General features: G+C 39.1%; 1 protein-coding gene across 1 annotated transcript in view; it reads left to right on the forward strand.

Moving 5' to 3' along the window:
- The window catches only part of CLNK (cytokine dependent hematopoietic cell linker), a 140956-nt gene that overhangs the window by 15515 nt on the left and 109468 nt on the right, over window positions 1-15973 (forward strand). The window lies entirely within an intron of this gene.

The following is a 15973-nucleotide window of genomic DNA, read 5'->3' on the forward strand; positions in this document are numbered from 1 at the left end:
CATGGTTCTTCTCTGTGTGAAATGAGCAGTCGTTGTGTGAAAACGAATATGAGATTCAGACTCGGGCAGACCTGGTGTAAATCCCTTGCCTTGCCCGGTCACTGTATAGCTGTTCATTATTCAGGAAGTTACCTGACTCCTGGAGATCTGAGAAGTTACTTACAACCCTCCTCCGAAAAGTAGGATCTGACCTGGAGAGGAGGAGTGCCTGGCTCCTGGGTGGATCCCTGGTCCTAGAGGGAGGCTGATGGACAGCCCAGGGTAACCAGGTGATGCCTGGGTCGCACAGGTGGCCACTAGGCACATGGTTGGTGCCCAGGGTGGCACAAAGGCAGGAGCCCCAGCTTCAGACCCATATCCCTCTTTGGGGACAAAGTAGGGTTACTCAGACAATCTCAGCAATATTTGCTATGAGTTTCCCTTTGGCTTTGTAGTCAAGAATCCCTACCCTTCAGCCCTTGCTTCTGTTTCTCTCCGTGGTGGCATCCTGTGCCGAGGGTCTCCTTCATAAAGAGGAGCGGCGTCTCCCTCTCATGACTCGGGGTAGCTTTGTTTTTCAGCCACACAGTGAGCTCTTGGCAATTGCTTTTGATCAAGCTTTCCAAAGAGCACTTTTTGAGTTCAGCTTTAGAGTCACATCAGATGTGAAGCTGCCAATACATAGACCAGAAAACAGACCAAATCGTCATAAATTCATAAACATTAGTTTTCTCCTGTAAGGTTGCTGAATCCGAATCTGTCCTTTTATAAGATCCCCAGTTGATTTATAGTCACGTTAAAGTTTGAGAAGCATCTGACTGAAGAACAATGGTTCCCAGAGCCATCTCCGTCCTGGCAGCCTGCACAGGTAGCTCTGATATTTATCAAGATGTGACTCAGAGAAGTCAGTCACGAATTGGATGTTGCATGAGCACAATAAATTGGAAATTTGCTTCGCTCCACCTACACATGTACATGCACACATAGCTAACTACACACACAGGGTTTTGTTCTGCTATGCCTGGGGGAGCACGCCTTCCTCTATGAAAAGCATTAAACCAGTTAATTCAAGGCAGTAGATTTTAAACCTGGCTGATCAGTAGAATAATCAGGGAAGCTTTAAACAAACAGCAGTTTCAGTGACCTTCCCCCGACCAAAGAAATCAGAATACTTGGACCGTGTGATGTTCTTTTTTTTTCATTTTTCAGTTTTATTAGGTAGAATTGTTACAATTTGACCACACATATAGAATATATTGCATGTAAATACATGTATACAATATACTGTACATATTTTTAAATTTATGTGTATGTACTGTTCACTGTTTCTAAGCGCTTAGAGCTTTAGCTTTTTAAACTTACATAGTTATCAAAGGAATAAAGCCAATCACAAAATAAGAATGAATTCAAAAAGATACATACACCCCACTATTAATGGCATTATTTATAATTGCCAAGATATGGAAGCATCATAGGTGCACATCAACAGATGAATGGATAAAGAAGATGCAGCTTACATATGCAATGGAATACAACTCACACATAAGAAAGAAGGATATTTTGCCATTTGCAGCCCTTCATTCCAGTGGGATGTTCTTTTAACGCTCAACTGAGTCTAGTCTGTAGCACAGCTTTCAAAATGCGGTGTAACACATCTCCCAATTCTATAATCTGGAATTCTGATTTTATAACGTGAAATTCTTAATGGTCTTTGTAACTACAGCTAATTTCTTACTCTCTCCATTTGGAACTTTTACAAAGAAGGAATGAATAAACACAAATAAAAGGATGATATAGAAATAGATTATATATTTATACACATGCACACACATATAGATGTATATGTATATACACACACACATACACACGAGTAAGTACGCGTACGTGCATTTCCCTTTAAGTGTATCAGTTGGGTCAGAAGCATTTACCGACTAATACACACTTTGCCGGGCACTGAGCCTGGCACCTCCCTTATAAAGATGAACAGGATCTAGTCCCTGCCTCAAAAAGCATTAGCCGTAAGTTAAGAAAATCATTTTCGTATTATGTAGGAAGTGATGGGAAGACTCCACAAAGCTATGGCGTCCTGATGTCCTGATTCTAAATTGCTTCTGAAATTAGAAGGCTAGTCTACATGAACTGTCTCAGCAACAAAACTTGCCCTCTGTCCATTACGCCCTCAGGGCTGGACACCGGAGTCTCAGATTTGGTTTCCAGTATCTCTTCATCATTCTGGACAGAACAGATTAGATCCCTGGTGCTGCAGTTCTGAGTGTTTGGGGAGAGACGAGGTCACTAGAGTGATTGCTTCTCGGCCCTTCCAGTAAGCAAACGCCCTCTCTGGCCAGGCTCCTTTGGGAACTCAGGGGAAGATGCTCTCATACATCCCGGACAGGGGGCTGATGGGAGAGCCAGTGCCCTCAAGGCATCCACTTTGAAATATGCTATAGAGTTCTAACAGTAAACTAGCTTTGTTCATCCTGAAAATGACTCCTAGGCCTCACAGAAATTTTAGAAAATATACAGAAGTACCAAGAAGAAAATGAAAATCACCAATTATGCCAGTGGCCAGAAATAACCACTCTTTTGTTACAAATTCCGTTTTCTATATCTGTGTGATATTTTGACACTTCAGGAAGCCTACTTTTAAAACTTGTACTGTTTTCAGTTATTCATAATGCTTTGTATTATGACCCTAGGCCCACATGAGTAAATCTTTTTTAAAAATCAGGGTGTTTATAACAGTAATGCTTAAAAAAAGTTTCATTATCCCTTATCCATCATTTCAAAGCCGATAGGCTTCAGGATACTGAAAACTTTTTCATAACGAATTTGATGACAAGATGCGACCTCCAGTGAGGTGAAGTGCTGTATGTTCTTTGTTTGACCCACTTGGTGTGAATATCCACGTGTCACTGCAGGAATAGCAACGTGTTTAATGAATGGGTGCCGCCTCAGAGCTTACTGGGGATCTTACATAGGATTCAACACAGGCACAATATTACTTTTCTAAAATCCAAAATATCCTGGACCCCTAGCCCTAAGGAATTTGGAGAACAAATGGTGGATCTACATTTTATCTGGTGGTTTTTCTCTTGACCTTGATGTTGGACGTTTCAGTTGTTACCTATAAAGTTTTACGAGGCAGTTTTATTGCCAAGATTTAACTTAATACTTTATACCCTAGGAGTGTTAGAATAGGCTGTGTCCCTCTGGTTCCTAGCATGCAGTGCTATGTCACATGTAACACAATTATTCTGTGATAGTCTAGTATTACATAGGAATGCAAGTTTAATCAAATTCTTTAACAATAACCTAGTATTTCTTTTCTTGCTTCGGGGAACTTGTCTTTCACGTCTATTTTGGAAACAGTTTTGATGGTAGAAAAAAATAAGAGTTTGTCTCAAAAAGAGAGAATCTTAGAGATTTGGAATTCAAGCTTCCACACATGGCTGTAACCCCATTAGCAACAGCTCTGTGAGATAGAATTGAGACTCTTTTGTTTTTTCCAGCATGCACATGTAGTTTTTATTAGGCAATGTATGCTGTGGTTAAAACCAATTACCAAGGCTAATTTCAGCTTCGGGTCACCCAAGGTCGTCTTAACCCCAAAACTTCTCTTCCCATTTCAGCTCTGGATTTATGTTTTCAGATGATTGGACTCTGTAGATAAATGTACAGAAGTGACTGATCATTGTTCTCACATGAAGGCTTCTTCGTTACTTTAAAGTGTACAGTGGTTTTTAGTATATTTATGGAACAGGGCAACCATCACCCACATCAATTTTAGTATTTTTATATTCTTTATATATTGCAAATACAAGTTCCTTACCAGATGTCTGAACATTTTCATCAACCCCAAAAGAAACCCTTACCATTTAGAAACTTCTTGAATAGTCTTAGGATAAAGGGCTCACTACCTTCTGAGACAGTAAGTTTAAAAAGTATAAGAAAGTGCCTCTTTGTATTGACATCATTGAAGCCAGCTTCAAGTAAATGTCAATCATTAATCAATAAGCAAAATAATAATACTTTCCTAATACTTTTCCACTTGAATTCAGTGTCTAGTTATGAGAATGAAAGGGCAGAAAGAATAAAAAGTCCTACAGGCGAGTCGTGACTACAAGCCAAGGACTCTGTTAGTCATTTGACACCATCTGCGCCATGCTGTCAGCTACTCAGCACTGAAACCCCCTTCCCATGTCACCACATGAGAATCCCTCACTTTGGGATAATAGCCTCCCCAGTTCAGAGTCAGTTAGAGCCACATCCCTCTGACTCCAAAATCTGTGATCTTTGTGCCATACTGAACTGCTTCACAATGACTAGGAAAACCATCCTTGCGTGTAGCCCACAAGGGACACATTCCCAAACTGAATGACTGTTTTGCTTATGAGGGGCATATTTTCCCTTTGAAAACTTGCCTGATAAAATTCATTCAATCATTGGGTGGTGATGGATACCCAAAGGGCCCAGTTCAATATCTGGTGCACAGGAAATGCCCAATAAATATTTCCCTCTATATGGATGCATGATAAAGCTCCTTGTCAATTCCAGGTCATTATTTTCCATCATGATATATGTGAAACCCCCCGCCTTTGACCTCAGGGAGCAACTGCATTTTGATTTGCAGGAATTAATAAGTGTAAATCCCACTGAATTTGGGGGAAAGGAGAAACAGTAATGTTGGCATCCTGAGATTAGAGTCTTGCACCCAACAGAGTAGTCAGTGTGGCTGCCTTTTCAGGACTAATTATGAACCAACTCTCAAGCCAACCAGTGTCTCCCACTAGTGCCATCAAAGTCACGTAGCTGAGATTCGGTGTCGTGGTTGGCTGGCAATTAAAACACTACAAGCTGTGAGAGGTCACAGGAGCGAGTTGGCCAGAGGTTGCAGACACGGCCAGAGACACCACTGCAGGAGCAGCAGGTGTGGCTGGCCCTGAGACTCGTGAAGCTGGGTGGTGATGGGGGAGTGGAGGACTTTAAGATAGCCTTTCTTCTTTCATAATGACAGGATTGTCAGCTGCAGGTGGACTAGCTGATTTAACTCACCTACCACCACTTGGGAAACTTCCATTGAACAAACTTAGTCTCCTGCTAACTAGCCACAAGGTTGGACTTTTCATAGATATGGACTTTAAAAACACCACAAAATAAAGAAGGTTGTGACTTATTTAACATCTGCATTTATTGTTGTCATTCAAGTAATGTATATTTATTGTAGAAAACTTTTAAATACAAAAAAATAGGACTAAAGAAAAAATACACTAATCAGTCCACTGAAAAAGAGTTAGCACTGTTGGGTATTTGCTTTTTGGCTTCCTTATACAACTATTCATTCTATTTTGTTTTTTAACTTTAATATACCATAAATATTTTCCAATGTTACTAAAGTCATTTTTACAGATACGCAATCTTTCATCATTTGGGTGCCTCATATTTTATATTCTTCCACTGCTGGAAATTAACACACTCCATGAACTAATTTGACAAACTCTATGACTCTAACCATGTCTGAATGTTAAGATTTGGACATCTGTTGTTACCTGGCAATGAGCAAACCCAGCCATCCCAGGGAGTGTTATCAGCCAAGCCAGTGTTTGGAGAAGCTGACCCCCAATGACAGTTTATAATGATCACAAAGTATTAGATTATGTAAATATGCAGAGAAATTGAAAACAAGACCCAGCGTTTGTGGTTGAGTCCTTTATGAAGGCCAAATAACTAGTTGATTGCATGTTCCACTTTATACATACCTGACACTTTCCCCACAAATAAGGTATAGGAAGGAAAGTCAACTTCATGCAAACTTTGTATCATATCCAAATACACTCGATAACCAAAAAGGTGAAAAGTTTTCCAGAAGTTTTGAATAAATTTGACTTAAGGCCAATAACAGCACATCCTGGAAAATGAACCCAATAGAAAGAAAAAAAAGATATTTCCTGACAGCCTGGCTGCCTGGAATTTCAGAATTTCTGAAGAAGAGAGACCAGATCACAAACAAGAGCAGAGAAGTTTTATCACAGGCTAAATATCCAGTAGGAAAGTATGAGTTTCTCCTGCTTGGTTCTCCATTCTCGACTTCAATTCTTCCCCTATTATTATTTTGGAGAGGGGATGTAAAATTTAAAACTGAAGGTATATATTTTAGAAGCTTAAAAATACCTCTATTGAGTTAACCCAAGAAAGGCAATATTAGACTCAAACATTTATTTAGCTCCCATGTTGAGGAGGACAAATGCTTCAGTGAGTAATACAGTGGGCCCTGTGCTGACTTAATGGGACTCAGCTCTGACACTGACCAGCTGTGCCATTTTAGACAGCCTCTCTGAGCCTCATTTTCTTTTCTATCAATTAGAAATAGAAATAGTAATTATCTAAAAGGGTTGTTGAGAAGGTTAAGTGACTCAATGTGTGCAGTGTGTTTAGCACCATGTCTGGCATGTGGGGAACATTTGGTAGATGTTGTAGCCGATGGTACTTCCTAAACGTGGCGACAGTATCTCCCATCCCACCTGCTCTAGTGCCATGTGACCTGCACACTCCCCATTCAGAGGTGAATCTATTTCTTCACCTGCTTTAACTTGTGTGAGTCTGTGGCTGTGTTGACCAATGGGATATGACAGAAGGGACACTGTGCCAAGTCTGGGCAGAGGCTTTAACAGCCAGGCAGCTCTGCTTTCTATCTGCTTCCATCAGTCATATGCTATGACTGCCATGCTGTGAGGCACTCCTGCCATGTGAAGAAACCCTGGGAGACAGATCTCATGGAGAGACATGGAGGCTGAGGGGCACTGGGCACCAGGCACTAGACTTAAGAGTCAGCTCAGTCCAGCTTTGAGATAAATATCTGAATGCAACAGCATGGAGGATCTAAGAGGAACCCAACCAGATGAGAACCAGGAGAGATCAAAACAAATCATTGTTTCTAAGCCATTGCCTTTAGACTTGCATGTTATGCAGCAAGACGGCACTTAAACAGATACTGTCTGCTATTTTTATCATCATCACAGTCATCACCTCATGTAAGACCCTTTGCCGTTAGATATTCAGCATTCAACTTAGGGATTTGTAGGATTTGATATCCTACCTTGAAGAACATCCAGTCTAGGTGAGAATGACAATCAACAACTCACAGTGGGCAAGGAGAATGCTAATAAGGGTTTTTTGTTGTTGTTCCAAGTGTGTGCAAAGTGCTAAGGGGACACAGAGGAGTGACTGGTGACTCTGTTAGGGAGCAAAGCTTGGGGATGAGCAAGGTGGTGTTAGAAGAGACATCCTCACAGAGGAGATGACAGTTGAGCTGAGCTTGGGGAATGATGAGATATTACACAGCAGTAAATGGAGGAGAGCAGGGATAGACTTTCTTCAGTAATTACTGCAGCTGGAAAAGCTCCATCAGGACTTAATACAAAGAGCAACATTAAAATAGCTGACAATTTGAATTTTGTTACTTAAAAACTGAATGTAAGTAATTGAAGGAATAATTTCTCAACAATTTATGATGGGTGGTGGAATTCTATTTCCCGTATCTCTTTATCAATGGCAAAAAGAAGGAGCATCAATCTATAACCACAAGGAAGATAAAGGCCTGAGTTTGGGTTACATGATTTAAAATCCTGTGTTGCTGAAATGGATTTTTTGCTGCCCTGCTATGTTGCCTTTTGGATAGGCTGCAATTAGAGGCATTTGTGCTGCCCTTTGTTGTCAAACAAACTTCATTATCCAAAACTTCTTTGGATAATGAAAATTCTACACCTGGGTCAGTTTCTGTGGACTTTTCTAAGGATTCTATCAGCAAAGATCCAAGAAATTTTATCAGGAAGAAGTAAGTCTTTTTCTGCCATGTCAGCAAGTTTTCATCTTCTTCCTTTATTTTCTGCAATTGCTTTCAATATTGAATAGAAACAAAAGAATAGTTATAAAATATGCATAAGGTATACAGAACAATAAAACATTTAGACACATGCACTCATTCTCAGTTTTTTTAAATTGCTCTTATTTTTGCAATTTCCATTCACATTTCTATGATCACAACTCCTCACCCTCTACAGGGAACAACTGTCCTGAATTTTGGGTTAATCATTCACTCACTTTTATTTTTAATTTTACAACATATGGTTGTATCATTAAAAGTAATCCATTTGGTTTTGCTTGATTTTGAACTTTAGGCCAAAACCAAATCATACTACAGAGTCTGTTTTGCACACAGACTACCTGGTTTTTGACATCCGGGTCCGTTGCGAGACCTTGAGCAAGTTAGTGAAGTGTGTCGGTTTCCTCAACTGCAAAATGAAAATAGTGAGAGTGCTTCCTTCCTAGTGGGCTTGTGAAGATTAAATGAGCTGATTGTTTAAGACATTTGTATATAAATGGAACATAAGGCAGGCTCTATACATATTAGCTATTATCATTCTACAGTCTGTTTTAGGACTGCCCCAATTTACATTTCAAAAATAATCCATGCTATTGTGGTAGCCACAGTTCCTTCAGTTTCATGGCTGTATAAGCTTTCCTTAAGTGCATATAATGCTGTTTATTTATCACTGTTCAGGCAACAGACGCTTGGATTGTTTTCCAGATTTTGTTTACATCAGGGCTGCTAAGAACATTCTAGTTTGTGTCTTGGACCATGTATTCAAGAGTGTCTGTATATAAAGGCATATTCTTAGGACTGAAATTTCCAGAGCACAGAGTATGCCCAGCTCCAGTTTTATCAGATGATGCCACAGCTTCCAAAGTCAGCAGGCCATTTTACATTCCCGCAAATGTGCATAAGTGGCCCATTTTCCTCACCACCTCGTCAAACCTCCATACTGGCCGTTTCAATGTCTACCATACTGGTGGGCGGGGGGAGGTTAATCTACCTATTGTTGACTGTGGTTGTGGCTGAGCATCTTTTCAGATATTTACTAGCCATTCGGTTTTCTCGTCTACACACAGTGATAGTTAAAACCTTTCGTTCACTTTTCTGTCAGTTTTTGTCTTTTTCATGTTGATTTGTATGAGTTATTTATTCTGGATTCTTTTCCCAGTTTGTGACTTGAGTTTTCATTCTCTTTTGATGTTGTCTTTTGGTGACAGTAATTTTAAAGCAATTGAGCATAACAAGCTCTTCTTTCTGGTTTGTCGATTTTGGGTATTGCTTAAGGAAACTTTCCTTACCCTGAGATCATTAAGATAGTTTCCTATAATGAATTCTAACCATCGTAAAACTTGTCTTTTACTTTTAGGCCTTTAATCAGCCTGGAATTGATTAACTTGTGGGTAGAATCAAGTTGGGGAGGATCATTTTTTTCATACAGATAATTTATTTAGCATCATGTGTGAAAAAGCCCATCCCTTCTACACTGATCTGCAGTGACAGCTCTGGCATGGCCAAGCTTTCTTACAGAGGTGGATCTTTTTCTGAGCATCCTCTACTGTGCCGTGATTAGTGTGTCCACACGGGGTCAATTACACAAGTCCTAATTAGTATAACTTTGTAGTAATTCATGGTATCTGGGAATTAACAACCCCCAGTTTGTACTTTATCAACAAATTGCCTCTTGAATGTTTACTCTTTAATAGACACATTAAAATCAGCTTATCAATATGTACACACACCCACACAACCTTTTGGGATTTTGATTGGAATTACTCTGAATCTACAGATAATTTTGAAGAGAAATGGCATCTTTATGAAACTGAATTTTCCTGTTCATGAACGTATTACATATCCCCAGAGAGAGAGAGATAGAGACAGAAAAAACTTCTTCAACATAATTTCATAGTGTTTTATAATTTTCTCCCCCAAAGGACTAGACTTTAACATATTTTGAGAGATTTGTTTCTAGGCATTTTATGTATTTTAATGGTATTATAAATGTTAAGATACCATAGTTTTGTGTTTAGATGTTTGTAGCTGGTATGTATGTTTTTAGAGATGATGTCTACAGCAGGCTTGCCAAATGTTTTATCAGTTCTAATAATTATCAGTTCATTCTTTGGACTTTGCTATGTCGATGATAATGTCCTCTGTAAGTAATCTAATTTTATTGCTTTCTTTCCATTTTTCATACTTTTTTTTCCACCTGATGGTACTGGTTAGGACCTTCAAAACAATGATAAACTAAGGGGTGATAGTGAACACACTTGTTCTTAATGGGAATGTTTTCAATAGTGCAGCACAAAGCATAAGCCTTGTTTTCAGATATTGGTAGGTTTTGAATATCAGGTCAAAGACTCTAGGTTGCCAAGAGTCTTTTTTTTTAATTATAAAGAAGAATTCAATTTAATCAATATTTTTCTGTATTTATTGAGATGATTATATATTTTCCCTTCCCTTACTGTTAATGTAATGATTTAAATTAATAGACTTTCTAATGGTAAACAAAACTTTAATTTCTGAGATAAATACTACTTGGGCATGACATGTTAATTTTTAGTATATTGGCGCAATGAATCAGTAATGAGTATTAGTGAGAATGCCTCATAATTATTCTCTCTTTCTCTCCTTGCTGCATATTGGCTCAGACTTGTGCCAGCTTCATCCAATGAGTTAGAGGGTATTTCCCGATCTTGTATTCTCAATGGGTAATAAATTGTCCCTTTATCAATAAGACTATCTTACATTGGTATTTCCTTGGGGAAGATTTTCAACTATTGATTCAGTATCATTGTTGGTTCTAGAAAGATGCTCAGGTTTACTACTTCCTCATGAGTAATTTTTGATGTTACGCATTTTTCTATGTATTTGTTTATTCAATGATATTTTCTTATTGTTTTAACCTCTGTTGTGCCTATAGTCTCCTTTTCCATTCCTAATTTTGTCTGTTGATGACTCCCTTTTCCTTCTTGATCAAGTTTGCCCAAGGTGATCAATGTCATTAGCCCTCTCCATTACAATTTTATGTTCTATTTTAGTAACTTCTGCTTTTAGCTTCCTTATTTCCTTCTGTCTATGTTCTTGACATTATACCTTTGTTATTTCACTGATCTACTAAGTTAGGTGCTTTGGTAGTTAAATTTTAGCTTTTCTCTTTTTCTAACATAGGTATTTCAGCTATGTATTTTTACATTATTTTTCAGATTTAAATATTTTTATTTTCATTATCATTTATTCTTTGACTTGTGACTTGATATTTCCAAGTAGAGTTGGAGTTTTTAATTTCCTTTTGTCACTAATATCTAGCCTAATTACACTGTGGTCATAGAAAATAGTCTACATGATATTATTTCGTAAAAATTTTTGAGAACTTTCTATATGTTCAAATAAAGGGCAATTTTTTTTGCAGTGTTCCATGCATGCTTGAAAAGAAAGTGTGCACCATCATAATTGAATGCAATGTTTCAAAAATAACTGTAAGAACAATCTCATTAATTATATTATTTAAATCTTTATTTGAATAGATCTTTTGTATTTTTATCTTATCAGTTACAAAACTGGATACTAAAAATATTTAATAGGGTGATGTATTTGTTTTTTTTCCTGATAGTTATTGCAAATGTGTATATTATTAGGAACATAGAATTTTCATATTGTTATACTTCCTGATGAGCTAATTATTTTTTCACTATATAGTGACCCTCTTAGGAAAAACTGATTTTTTTCTAAAAAACTTATTTTGTCTGGTATTAATATAACCAAGACAGTTTTCTTTTAGTTATTATTTTAATAGTACCTCTTTTACATTATTTTATACCAAAATTTTCATGCCCTTATGTTTTAGGCACACCTCTTATAAAAGATACAAAAAGTGTATGACTGGATTGGGAATCATTTGACCCAGTAAAATAGAAGAATCTTTCAATGAAGAATTTACTAATTCACAATTATTATAATTACTGAACTACCTAAGTATATTTCTATCCTATTGTGTGCTTTCTATTTATTCATCCTTTTCTATTTCTTCCTTTTTACTCTTTTTGATTTTCTACTTTCCTTCTTTGGGTTTGATGTGCGTGTGTGTGTGTGTGTGTGTGTATAGTTTTTTCTCACTCCATTATACTGCTACCAGTTTATTGGTTATGTCTTCTAATTCTATTTTTTTTGTAATTTCCTTAGATATTTTAATACATAATTAAATTATCAACATCTAAGTTTTTTAACCCTCTTCTAGAATAACACAGACACTTTTCAATTCCTTATTTGTGATCACCCGCTCACAATGTGTGTGCTACTGCAGTCACGTGTTTTAATTCTGTTATTTATTAATCCCTTAAGACTTAGTCATTGTGTTAAGCAGTCAGTGCTTTAAAATAGTTACCCAAATAGTTAACATAATCTTTGACCATCTTTTCTTTTTATATTTCAAAACTTTTAGTGAAGATCACTTCCTTTCAGTATGAAGAACACAAATTGGAGTTTTCTTTAGTGTCAAGGCCCATTATAAGAAAATGAAAATGCCTTTATTTTTCCCTCATTCTGTTTTTTTAAAGGAAAATAGCATTTTATTTTTTTAACATTTTATTGAGTTATAGTCATTTTACAATGTTGTGTCAGTTTCCAGTGTAGAGCACAATTTTTCAGTTACACATGAATGTACATATACTCATTGTCACATTTTATTTTTTGCTGTGAGCTACCACAAGATCTTGTAGATATTTCCCTGTGCTGTAAAGTGTAATCTTCTTTATCTGTTCTTTATTTATTTCCCTCATTCTTAAGATGGTGTCTTCATTGGACGTATAATTCCAGGTTAACAGTTATTTTCTCTCTGAACCATAAAGTTATTTTTTTCTGACCCTTGGATTTTGTGGTGTAAACATGTGATGCCTGGCATTACTGCAGCCACCTTGTGACCATGATATTTTTTTCATAATGGGTTTTTTCATTAATTTTTTAATTGCATTAAAACCATGTTCACCTTGACTACTGCGTTTTTTTTGGCACTTTCTTAAATTGTGTTCCTAGGGTGAATGCTTCACCTGCCTCCCCCTGGTCTCCATCCTAAGCTTTGACTGCATTCTAGGCTGCAGGGAGTAGACCCAAAGCTGGGCTCTGCCTCTTACTAGCAGGGAGGAAACTTGCTATGCCTCAGTGTCCTCATCTGTAAGTGGAAATACTAAGACCACCTATCATTGAGTTGTGAGGTTCACCTGAGTTAGCAGATGGAATGTGGTAGAAGAAGGCCAGTCACCTGGAAAGTACGGTATTAAGTTACAATGAGGCCACAGATAAATGTGAGCCATCGTCATCCTGACACTGCCAGCTGCTCTTTTGTCCCCACTTCTCACCAGAGCAACAACCAAGACAAGCCTGGTGCATAAAGCAAAGCTGGTGCCTGAAGATTTAGGAGTAAGACGGAATAGGAAGGTCATACTCTACACCATGCCTGATGTAAATCTCATGATAGACGTCCATTCCCCAGGTCCACTTTTCCCCACGGCTTCACCTCACATAGCTCAGCTCATAACATCCCCCTGACTCCTCCCCCTGCCCTCCGCTGTGTCTCCTTCCCACCCTCTTATTCCTATGTTGCCCGAATTCACGTCTCTATCATGCAGAACGTTTTGACCTCCTCCAGTCCCTTCTTCCTGTATTGGGAAACCTGAAGCCTGTGTGTTAGATTAAGAATGTGTAGATGATGACCTTCCACATGAGGAGGTAGAGGCCCCCCACACAAGGTATGCAGGGAGCTCCCTCGGCATCCAAGCTCCCACTCTGGGGAAGTGAGAACCCCAGTGCCTCCTGATTGACGGCGCAGTTTCAATACACACTCACACAAAGGAAGGAGAGTCACTAGACTTATTTCCCAGATCAGGAAAGAGCAGGAGATGGAAAGCAGGGGAGCCTGTGCCTGGTACTTACAAGGTGGTTGGGGCAGATGGAGATCACGAACTTTTCACAGGCTCAGCTTTAAGTAGTTATTTTAAAAGGTGCCCTGGGCAGAGCAAAGCAGAAACTTGTGGCAGGAATCTGAAGCTTAGGTCCCCCTCTAAATGTCCAGACTGTGGGTGTGAGCAGGTTGTCATACTGTAAAATGCCAAAGCAGCAACTCAAATGGCTGTTTTCTCAGCACATAAACCCAGCTTCAGGCCTTCTGGATGTAGCCCTTTTTTTTAATTTTGAAGTTTTTGAATGCACAAAAAGAACATTCCAGAAACAGAACAGATATTGACTTACTAACAATGCAGCACTGTAAAGAAGTCTCCTCCCCACTTAGTAAATAGGAATGTAGTGTGAATCGACGTGGAAGGAGGTGAACACTTAGGATTAAATGCAAATCCCAAAGCTGTGTTGAGCTTGAGGTAGTCATTGAGGTTGACAACAGAAAAAAAAAAAAAAAAAAGAGGGAGTGGGTAGTTCCATGCACCATGATCTAGGGAACCACAGTTATAAACAAGAGCATCAAAGAACTGTGGAACCGCAAGACATCTGGTATGGTTGATGCTCAGAGACACCAAGGTGGAATTTTCCTCTGGGACATCTGGACCTTCCTTTGGCACGCTGAGAGTTTACAGTTTTGCAGTTACTGTGGAATGTTACCACCTAATTTTGAAAGCTGGTTGGGGGCATGTTAGAAAGTGGAGGAATTCTGAGGTTGCAGGGACACTGGTGTAGCCACCCCCACCTTCACCCTGTGACAGTCCTCTACTAGCCTATCCCTGCACGTGAAAGTGTATCTTTTCCTAGTGTGCTGTCTTTTGTTCCATCAGCCTCTAGCTGGGTGGTAGCAGGAGATTCTGAGATGGTAGCAACAGGTAAGAGAAAGGAAATAAGTCATTATTGGGCAACCGTGAAAAGCTGTTTTCTTGCTTCTAGAAGGCAGGCACCATCAGGACAAGGATGACTTCTCCCTGGGTCATTGCTATATCCTCAGTATGCAGCCCAGACCCTGGCACAGAGGAATCTTTTGATGAACATTTGCTGATGGGGTTATTGCTGGAGCAATTGACTGAAAGATGAAGGGAACCTAAAGATAGAATCTCATGCCCGTGAAGTCATGTGAGCTCCTCCCTCCGCAGCTATTCCAGGGAGGAGAAAACATAAAGAGGCATTTACCTCCTTCCAGGAAGAGCCATTCTTCTCCAGGCGACATGAGTTAGAAATACGGTCAGCAAAGAAAACCATGAAGTAAGGATCACATAATAGCCAAAATCCTGAAAATTTACATCCTAGAGTAAAACCACCCAGTTTGAAGTATCATGTCTGTCTATCGGCCTGCCTTCCCTTGTGGGGCCACATAACCTGTATTGTGCTCGGCAGATCTATCAGCCACCCATCAATGTGGATTTGCCAGCTACATACTAAAATTAAATTGTTGAAGTGTGGCTTACACTTTGAGGCACTTCACATTGTAAATGTCCCTCAGTGTCCGCTGTTTTACTTCATCTTCCCAGAAGCTCTATGCGAGTGTCAAGGCATGTGTACATATTTCCACTTCACGGTTAAGACAACAGATAGTTTTAAAAGTTAGGTGACTTTCCCAGAGCCATTCAAGATATTAAATGACAGTACAGTCCCATGAGATATGTTGCATTTTTTGCTTTATTTAGTTTTTTCCTTTCTATTAAATAGATAAAAACTGAAGCTCAAAAATTCCATGACTCACCCCAGGCTCCTATAAGTCGCATTGGTGGCAGTAGCAGGACTTACATTAGCAAAGTCAGATGACCTGGTTTTTCCTTCTAATATCCACGTTGCCTGTCTTCCCCTTCCTCATTCTCGCCTCCCTGCCTCTGTCCCAGTAGCTCCCTCTGCCTGGAATGACCTCCCCTCCCCGAACTGGTCCACCTTGAGGATGTAAATCCGGCGACTCTCTGGCAAAAATGTCTCCCTTATTCCTTCAGACCTCAGTGAACATCTTCTCTGTACCTGTTCATCCTGACTTTGCATTTTGTTCACTTTGCCCCTGCATCTCAATCAGAAGCTGCCTGAAGGCAAGTGCAATGTCTTGGCCACCTCTGCATATCACAGAGCAACTGTGGGCCATGTGTCAGGTACAGGGCAGGACGCACTGAACATGAAGTCGGAATGCACATGGCAGGTAATCTGAGAACGGAA

This window comes from Vicugna pacos, chromosome 2 (assembly GCF_048564905.1).
Source record: "Vicugna pacos chromosome 2, VicPac4, whole genome shotgun sequence".
Lineage (NCBI taxonomy): Eukaryota > Metazoa > Chordata > Mammalia > Artiodactyla > Camelidae > Vicugna > Vicugna pacos.